Below are 10,384 nucleotides of genomic sequence, written 5' to 3'. Positions count from 1 at the left end.
TGGCGTGCCTCAATCTTGGAGGCTGCTACTGGTTGTTTGACGCTTGGTGTCGCTACAGCTGAACCGGTCTCGAATCGCTAAAATCGAGTTCATGTAAACACGCAGTGGATGAGTTGGACTGACCATGCTCAACCCGACCCTCAATCAGTTTCCACCGCAGTTCTGTACTTGGAGGCTCGTATTCCCGACCTTAACTCCCGTTTTCACCTTTTAACTGTCAGGATTTTTTACGGGCATTTGAGTCGGCTCCTGGCGTGGCTACACCTATTTTCGTCTCGCATCCGGCCCTCTTTCTTGCTCCTCATTGGACAAGGTTCCGCCCCCTTCAAGTTGTATTTACTCAGAACCTTTTAGCCAAAATTGGTGTGGATCTCAATTTTGTATCCAGAGTTGGTTGGGCAGCTTCCCCTGTGGATATTTCTTTTGATTATATTTTCCCACCTAATGCGAAGCATCTGCTGCAAGGACATTAACTGGACTCCTCTTTGATCATCCTGCCCGTTACCCGCAACATACTGTGATTGCTACAGATGCGTCCGGGGCCGACCGGAAGGCAGGGGTCGGTATTTTTTCAGAGTCTCTCTCGCGGAGCATTTCGGTTAGAGTCCCGGATTACACAACCATATTTCTAGCAGAGCTTATGGCTCTGGGGCTGACCGCTTTGAAAATTCCCACAACTGTTTCTCAGGTGATATTCCTCTTAGATTTTGTCTCTGTTTTGTTGGCGCTGGAGTCCACACAAAACGCTTTTTTGAGACGCTCACTAAAGTTTTTTATTCCTGGATGGGTGAAAGAGGTGCGCCTCGTTTGGATACTACGCCACTGCGGTATTTTACAAAATGAAGCAGCAGACTTTTTGGCAAAATCAGCTCTAAATGCACCAGTTGCCTGTAGCGTCCCTAATCTTGTTCTCTTCGGTATGACTCGATTTCAACGTTTTCAGTTTATAACCGCCACGTGCAACGATCCCTTACTCTCTACTGTTGACAGCCAACATCTCATGTACCCATGGAAGGCTCGTGCGTGCAAAATCAGGCAGTGTGAGGTAGCGATGACACTCATGCGGTACAGGATTCCTCGTTTAATTCTTTAATTATGTAGAAGCGGGTTCAGTCCTACAAATCTTTGTGTGGCTTGTGGTGAAGTCGAGACATTGGAGCATTTCCTACTCTCTTGCCTGAGGTTTGCATATCAGAGGAGAGCACACCTAGAAATTCCCATTACGAAGTTGGGTCTCACTTTGTCAGTTCCCCTCCTCCTCTCTTTCGACGCGAGCGCCAGGGGTTTTGCATTGCATCAAGTTTGCGAATACCTCCACAATTATATAACAGCTACCGGCAGATTCCCTTCCTAATTGTTTCCAAAATTTCCGCATTCAAAAGAGCGTTTGGGTATTTTCACATATTTAACTATTTAATTCTCAGATATTCTCTCCCGATATTTTGTTTCTTCCTTTTCTTTTAAATTATTCTGAAATTTCACCCAAGGCACAATCATTAGCTTAATTGACACCAGTTTACCCTATTCTATGGGGTCTCCCCACTGAACCCTGGCCAATCCCCCGTCGTGGGTATGTGCCATGTCACCAAGGCAACAAAAACGTCCCAAAGCGACTCAGGCTATGAATGACGCCGTAATGAAGGGCTCCGGAAATTTCAACCATCGGGAGTTTTTTAACGTGCGCTGACATCGCACAGTACACGGGCCTCTAGAATTTCGCCTTCATCGAAATTCAACCGCCGCGGCCGGGATCAAACCCGTGTCTTACGTGTCAGCACCCGCTCCCGGAGAAGATCAAGATCCAACTCCAGCCACGGGTACCAGACTCCGGACAGTGGCTACCGGAGGAGCCGGAGCCGATCCACGTCCTTCCCACCACTTCAAGAAGGAAGAGGGGGACAGGGAGGACCAGCTGCCGGCAGGTCGAGAGACAAGAAGGTGAGCTGGGCACACGTGGCCTCTCAATCAAAACAAAGTACATCTCTGGATTCGGAGCTGCAGGTCATAAGAGATGAGAATAGGCAGCTTATGGCTAGCTTAGACGCCGTATAAGCCGAGATCCGCATGATTAGGGGGAACTCCTAGAGTTCTCCCCCGGATGCGGGGTGCCCCAGTGCAGTTCCGATATCAACAGAGGCAACCTCTTCAGTCTCGGAAGTGTCGTCTTCCCCTGCATCATCTCCACAACGCAGCCCTCCTGCGAAAAAGAGGGCACTCTCAGCAGTTGAGGAACCGGAAACCGACTCACTTGAGGAGAGACTAGTTCCCCTCTTCCAAGCCTTCGCTAACAAGATCGAGGAAAGCCTCGCAGTGTTCATGGATCAAATAAATTCCCGCATGGTCGAACTTTTTACCATTTTCTCAACCCAGATTAATGGCTGCATGGATGCTATAGAAACGCGTATCAGTAATATAGAGGCCACACAAGCCACCAATATTAACGAGGTAAAAACCCCGAAGAAAAGAGTGGATGCCCTCTCTGCTTTGGGACCACCTGCTCCCTTGCCGAATGGTAGCTCCCAGCCCCAGAGATCCGACCCCATTAACCAGGCCAGACTCCACCATGGCGGTGAACCATAAAGTAATAAGAGTATGGCAGTGGAATTGCAGGGGCTTTCGCGCTAAGCGGGACAATCTGCAATTTTGTATCAAGAACCTAGGACCAGAAGCTCCGGATGTGATAGCTCTGCAGGAGGCCGATTGCGAGGTCGAAATGTTGGGTTATAAGTCATTTTCCCCTCCAGATATGGTTAAACCATATGCGGCTGTCCTCTTTCAGAGGAATCTGACCGCAATAACACACCCGCTCGACGGCATAGACTTGCACTGCCTCCTGATTGAGCTCCTCCCGCAAATGAGAGGCCTCTGCTCCTTATACATCCTTAACGTGTACAGTAATCCAAAAGCTGACCACCCCCCAATCATCAATGCCCTAAATAAGGCGGTCATGCAGGCTGGATCCTCTCCACTCCTTGTGGTGGGGGATTTCAACGCACATGACACAGCTTTTGGATACAAGAGGAATAATAACAAGGGCACGCATTTATGGAACCACATACAGGACACGGGTTTCACCATGTACACAGACCCCACGACGCCTACACGGATATGAAACAGTGCAGGAGCGAACACTTGCCCCGGATCTCACTCTAGGCAAGAATATCCCGAACGTAGAGTGGATCAACACTCTGGAAATTTTCGGGAGTGACCACTGCATCGTCATGTCCATCGTTACGCAGGGTTCTCTGAAGGGAAATAACAAGAGACCGGCCCGCATCGCGGACTGGGATAGGTTCAGAACCTTAAGGGAGCAAACTGCTTCTGACACTATCGACAACCTGGAGGATTGGGCCTGAGTCTGATGCAGGATTAGGAGATTGTCACCCACGAGATTCCCTCTCCGGAGATCTCGTCGGTGGATAGTCGTCTCCTCGATATGTGGAAAGCGTACGAATAGGTCGACTAGCTAAGGACATCGAGAGCCATGCACAGAACTTGGCCAAGCAGCAATGGGACCAGGTTTGCGATCAAATGAGCAGTAAACTGGGACTGAATGACACGTGGCATTTGCTGCGCTATTTTTTAGACCCAGAGAATTGCAAGTCCGCCCACAGGAAGGACATAATACGTATCCTTCACGAGAACCCCCTTCCGGATGACGATCTTCTGGAGGAGCTGAGAAACAGATACTTAGACATGTCCCCTCAGGAACCCCTCCCGAGCTATGAGGGTATCGCCAATCCTGGACTGAACGAGGGGATTGCGGATTCAGAAGTGCGAGCAGCCTTCACAGACTCAGTACTTCCGCTCTTGGCAAGGATGGAGTCACAAATTGCACCCTGAGCAAGCTCGACGGGAAGTCAGTGAGGGCGCTCACCAACTTCATGAACAAGTTCTGGCCTGAAGGGGAACTCCCTCAATCCTGGAAGCACGCGAAGGTTGTCTTCATTCCAAAACCCGGCAAGAAGCTCGCATTACAAAATCTCAGACCCATTTCGCTTACATCTTGCATGGGTAAGCTAATGGAGCATGTGGTCCTCAACCGCCTCCAGAACCACATGGACGCGAACAGTCTCTTTCCAGACACCATGCTGGGCTTTAGAACTCATCTCTTGACCCAGGACACTGTTTAGCATTTCGGAAGAAGTGCTTAGCCCAATCCATAAGAAGAGAACTACGGCCATCCTGGCTCTTGACCTCACCAAGGCATTCGACAATGTCGACCACGAGGCAATACTAACCACTCTCTCCGGACTCAGTGTAGGTGAACGAGTCCAAAGCTATATCAAAACCTTCCTGTCTGACAGGACGGCGGAGATACAGATAGAGTCTCTGCAATCTGGCACCTTCCCCCTAGGTAGTAGAGGAGCCCCGCAAGGGTTGGTATTCTCGCCTTCCCGCTTTAACATATTACCCTAATCCCGAATGCTAGAGCTCTCTCGGCCATCCCCAACCTCTCACACTCTCTTTATGCCGACGATGTCACTCTATGGGTCACGACGGGTAGGGGTGGAGAAATGGAGGAGACGTCGCAGGCGGCGGCTAACACCGTCGTCCGCTATGCCGGCAGCGTTGGTCTTTCATGTTCCCCTCAGAAATCGGAGCTCTTGGTGATCAGGGGTCGCCCTTTGCCCAAAAGCACTCCCTCACCCTTTTTCGTGCATGTAGACAGGGTCCCGGTTACCGAGATAGCTACCCTCCGTGCTCTAGGCATGCACATTCAAAACAATGGTAGGAATATACCGTCACTCTAAACAAACTCATTGGCTGCGTCAGCCAAACAGATTAATCAAGCGTATTGCGAACAAGCACAAGGATATGAAGGAGGCGGACCTCAGGAGGTAGGTTCAAGCCTTCGTCCTGAGTCGTATCGTCTACTCTACCTTACTTACATCTCCATCAATCAGAAAAGGACAAAGTAGAGTGCCTCGATCATCAGGCAAACCTACAAATCCGCCCTTCATCTCCCCAAGTGTACACCCCCTGAGAGACTTCTACAGCTAGGGACACACAATACGACGACGGAACTGGTGGAATATAGCCCATCGTGTGGCTCAGTACGAGCGTCTATCAAGAACCCCAGCGGGAAGAAGTATACCTCGAGAATTGCAGATTGGATACAAATCCACGCACAGTTCCCTAGGCCAGCTCCCCACCGATATACACAAACAGCTCCATATTAATCCCATCCCCCAAAAATGCACCCTGAACACCACGCCGCAAGGTGGCAAGCGCGGGCAAAAGCACTACACAAGAACTATTCTCAGCTCCAGGAGACAGTCTACGTCGATGTCGCGGAGTGTCCTGACCAGGAAGCGGCTTTCGCGATAGGGATAGTCGGCAACTCGGGCAACTCTCTTGCAGCGGCCACTGTTAAGGTGAAGCACGCGGAGGAGGCCGAGGAGGCGGCTATCGCCCTGGCCATCGCCTCAACAGAAGCGGAATATATTCTCAGCGATTCCAAGACAGCCGTGCGAAATTTTGCGAAAGACAGAGTCTACGCTGCCACCATGTCTATTCTCGAGAGACAGTCCAATCTAGCACCTAGCCACCAGATTCAAATTATCTGGGTGCCTGCATGCGCACTCGTCCCACCCGGGGAACGAAGCAGCCCACGGTTTTGCCCGAGGATTCGTCAACCGGGCTGTGCCTGCCCAAACCTGAGGTCGGCCAGGGAGCGCATGGTCACGTGTCACGGCATAACTATATATACACTATCGTAATAATAGACTTAAATACCCACTTTCCGATAAGTCTTTGACCAAACCTCAGCAGGTGGCCTGGAGACAATACCAGGCAAACACTTTCCCCAACCCTTATAAAAACTCCATCATGTATCCGGGAGTACTCTCGCCCCAGTGTAAGCTGTGTGGTCAAGATAGGGCCGACTTAGCTCATATACTGCATGAATGTCCACAAGACACACCGCCGATGGACCTGCAGCTCTCGAACCGCGAAGCGCGGGAGGTTGCGGTGCTCAGCTTCGACCCGAAGACCCAATTCCGGGCCGTGAGCATAGCTTTGGAAGTCGCCAAGCGCCAAGGGCTGCTGGCCGCAACACGCGACCAGCAATGAAGCAGGGAAAGAAGAAAAGCGCAATGGAGATCCCACACGATATACGAAAGAGCACAGGGAAAGAAGAAAAGCGCAATGGAGACCCCACACGATATACGAAAGAGCACCTTTGAATGAATTTTGACGAAAATAAAGTTTTTACCACCACCACCATCGTGTCAGCAGCCGAGTGCCATAACCACTGAGCCACCGCGGCGGCCAGAGGAAGAAGCAGTGTTACGAAACTACAAACTTATGTGTCATCACTTTTGAGGCAACTTATGTGCCATCGCTTTTGAGGCAACAACAACAACTACAAACTAATACATACCTACACCTCAGCCTTCTGTATAGGATACATCCCACGTTATATTCAGATAAACGCCAATTTTATTAGGAATACTCGAATATATTTCATGTGGTGTGGGCATGCCAAAAAAACCAACAGCTAGCGATGATCAGAAAGCCACACAGTTGAGCAGTGGGAGGGAATGCTGACCAGCTCACGCCTGGAGGACCAGAAAGCACTGGTGCAACGGGCGAGACAGGCGGCCGTCTACAATGGGGTCCTGGACTAAGCACTCCACTATTTTTTTGCTCATATATAAAGCTTCATTCATTCGTTCGTTCCTTCATTCATTCATTCATTCATTCATTCATTCATTCATTCATTCATTCATCCATGCAGGGGCGACGGTACGCCATCGCCCGTTCTGCGCGACGCCTTACTAACACAGAGAAATGAGGGAGGCGGACACACGGCGACTAGTGCAGGCCTTCGTCCTCAGCCGTATAACCTATACTATCCCTTACGTTCATCTCTCCCGAGCTGAGAAAGAGTCCACAGACAGAATAACTCGCGCAGCATATAAAACGGCCCTCCACCTGCCCAAAAAGTACTCCCATGGAAAAAAATTGGCAGTGGCTTAGCTCGGCTATGCCAGGATATACGTAGCGAGAGGTACGTTTCCCTGGTTGAGCTTTTTTGTGGTCACTGTATGTTTAGCAATGAGAGACACTGGCTCCATCTCTGCGGCCATGCGCCGTCTCTTACGCTCTGTAGTCTGGCATCTCCGCTTGGCAAGCCGTTCCTACCTTTTTTCGGGCGTCTCCGCTGCTCTCTTCGCCTTCTGACGCTCATTCTCTCTTTCTTGAGTAGCCATGTGCCAGGCGACAATCTCAGGATCGGAAGAGTTAATCTTCTCTTCTCTGTACCGCCGTTTAGCAGCGGCTGGACTCTCCTTCTCTGTATCCATATAAACGTTGTGATACAGCCGTCCATTATATCTCCGCCTTTTGTACGCAATGCTGCGCGTGCGACGCACAGTTCGGGGGATAGACCGGCGTGCGGCGTGGCGGCGACGAAGCGCGCGGCGCACCTATGGGGCCTCTGTGGTTACCATGGTATCGGCGCATGGGCACAACTGCTCACCCGCGTGACGTCACGCGCGGCTCCTACGGAGGGATAGCAATCAGCATTATGATAGGAGGCAAACCGGTGCCTATAGGGTTGACAAGACAAGAATTTTAGGCCTTTTTATTCAGGAAAATGGATACAACGATGAAACAATAAAGAAACTGGAAGGATATGCAGTGCAAGTAACTGGAATATTCAGAAGAATAGCGCTCAAAGGGAGAGGACTCAAAGAAAGGAGCTAATAAAATTGGTGCAAGCATACATAATCAGTCGACTCAGCTACGCTACACCATACCTTAACATCCGGGCCCCAGAAAGAGATAAGTTGGACTCAATAATTAGGAGGTGCTACAAACGAGCGTTAGGAATACCCATAAGCACCTCAACGGAAAGACTCCTAGCTATGGGGATACACAACACGTGGAAGGAAACGGCCGAGGCGGTCAGAACAGCTCAGCAGGAAAGACTTAGCCAGACATATACAGGCAGAGCCATTTTAGGGATGGTAGGGTTGCAGGCAGACAGAGGCATGCAGCAAAAACAAGACATCCCGAAGGAGGTCAGGGAACATCTCAGAATAGGCCGACTTCCGAGAAACATGAACCCCACCTTCAAAAGTGAGAGGAGGGAAAAGAGAGCCGAAGCCCTCATGAGACGCTTCAACGAAATGAATAAGGAGGCGGTAGCATACACGGATGCGGCGAGCGGTAGACTGGGAGCAACTGTAGCCCCAGTGGTGGATGGCAAGGGTACAGCAATATCAGCAGCTACGATACGCAGCCGCAATTCGGAAGTAGCAGAAGAGGTAGCAATAGCGCTTGCTTGCGTGGGAACAGAGGCAAACTATATAATAAGTGACAGTAAAACAGCCATCTACAATTATGGAAGAGGTAGAGTCGCATCAGAAGCGGTGCGGATTCTAACGGGGAAAAAATGCGTAGAAAAATTAGCCTAATATGGGCACCAGCTCATACGTCAGTACCAGGCAATGAAGCGGCGTGCCTTCCAGCTCGAGATATCTACCTCCGAGCAGAAGCGGAACCACCAGATTGCAAGGAACTCGACGAGAGGCTACAAACATACACAGAAATCATAGAGAATTACAGACTGCAGAGAAGAACTGTCCCTCCTCCGGACAAGGAGCTCGGGAACAGAGAGGCAGTAACCTGGAGAAGGCTACAGGCCGGAAATTTCATAACCCCGCGGTATGGGCGTCACACGTCGTACAAGACGAGGACAAAGAAGATCTAGTCGCGGAGGCCCTGGCCTCTGCCTCTAGGCCTGCGCGCCAGGGGTAGGGAGTAGAGGGCCTCCATTTCTGATGGAAATAAAAGTTTTTGGAACTGGGAACTGGAACCACGGTGGAGCGGGCGCGCGGCCGCGGAGACGGCGAAGGGCACGCCGCACCTGCTGCTCCTCTCTGGTTGCCATGGTGACGGTGCATGCGCAGAACTGCCTCCCCTGGCTCACAGCGAAATGCTCGACTGGTAGTCCAGTGTAGCTCTCACTACAAAACTGCTCCAGCTAGGGTTACATAACACGGTCGATGAACCGGCTGAGGCGTATCTTGCAGCTCACTACGAACGCCTCTCTCACACGACCACAGGAAGGCAAGAATACCCCGAAAATTGAAATTGGTTTTTTGGGGGTTCAGTGGTTAGGGCGCTCGGCTACTGATCAGGAGTTTCCGGGTTCGAACCCGACCGCGGCGGCTGCGTTTTAATGGCGCACGCGTGTGCTGTGCGATGTCAGTGCACGTTAGATACCCAGGTGGTCGAAATTATCCCAGAGCCCTCCACTACGGCACCTCTTTCTTCCTTTCTTCTTTCACTCTCTCTTTCCCCCTTCCATTACGGCGCGGTTCAGGTGTCCAACGATATATGAGACAGATACTGCGCCATTTCCTTCTCTCAAAACAAGTTATTATTATTATTATTATTATTATTATTATTATTATTATTATTATTATTATTATTATTATTATTATTATTATTATTATTATTATTATTGAGGGACCCCCCGCGATGGCTCAGTGGTTAGCACACTCGGCTACTTATCCGGAGTACACGGGTTCGAACCCGACCATAGCGGCCGCGTTTCGATGGAGGCGAAAGGCAAATGCGCCCGTGTGCTGTGCGATGTCATTGCACGTAGAATATCCCTAGGTGGTCGAAATTATTCCGGAGCCCTCCACTACAGCACCTTCCTTCTCTCAACCCCTCCTTAATCCCTTCCCTTACGGCGCGGTTCGGGTGTCCGCTGAGATGTGACAGATACTGCGCCATTTCCTTTCCCTAAAAACCAATTTTCATTTCTTTCCGGGGAGGGGGGGGGGAGGAAATGACACAGTATCACTCCGAAGCGAGAGGTCCTGCTTCGAAGCACGTACGCCGTCATGTTGAAGAGAGAGAGCAAACTTTTGTTAAGCAAAAGGATTTGTAGGAGCTGGGTGGTCGGTGCCCCTAGTCTAGGGCTCCGTTCCGCTGGCGGCAACTGGCTTGGAGACTAGTTAGATTATCCATGCTTGCTATCCAGGTTGTCGCATGCCAGGGCCGTCTCCCACTGCTTGTGTCGGGTATGACACTGTTTACATTGGTCTGCTATGTCCTGGCATTCTCAAGAGGTATGACAGAGCGTGTGGCTTGCTCCCAGCGGCCTGGTTATTTTGTGGAACTAATGTTGCTTAAAATGTGAAGTATAGGAAATGTTTTTGTATACTCGCCTTCAGTCTATACAAGCGTCCGAGGAGTATAGTTGTGTAATTGTGAGAAATGTCTTCTTTCTAACCAAATACGTTGTAGCTTGTCACCATACTACATCTATACAGGAAAGGGGTGGGGTATAGATGGGGATCCGCCCGGTTTGTGAGAACTCGGGCATTATAATTCGCACCCTTTGCGTATAGGCCTTAGT

This window comes from Amblyomma americanum, chromosome 6 (assembly GCF_052857255.1).
Source record: "Amblyomma americanum isolate KBUSLIRL-KWMA chromosome 6, ASM5285725v1, whole genome shotgun sequence".
NCBI lineage: Eukaryota > Metazoa > Arthropoda > Arachnida > Ixodida > Ixodidae > Amblyomma > Amblyomma americanum.
Note: the sequence above shows the minus strand (reverse complement) of the source record.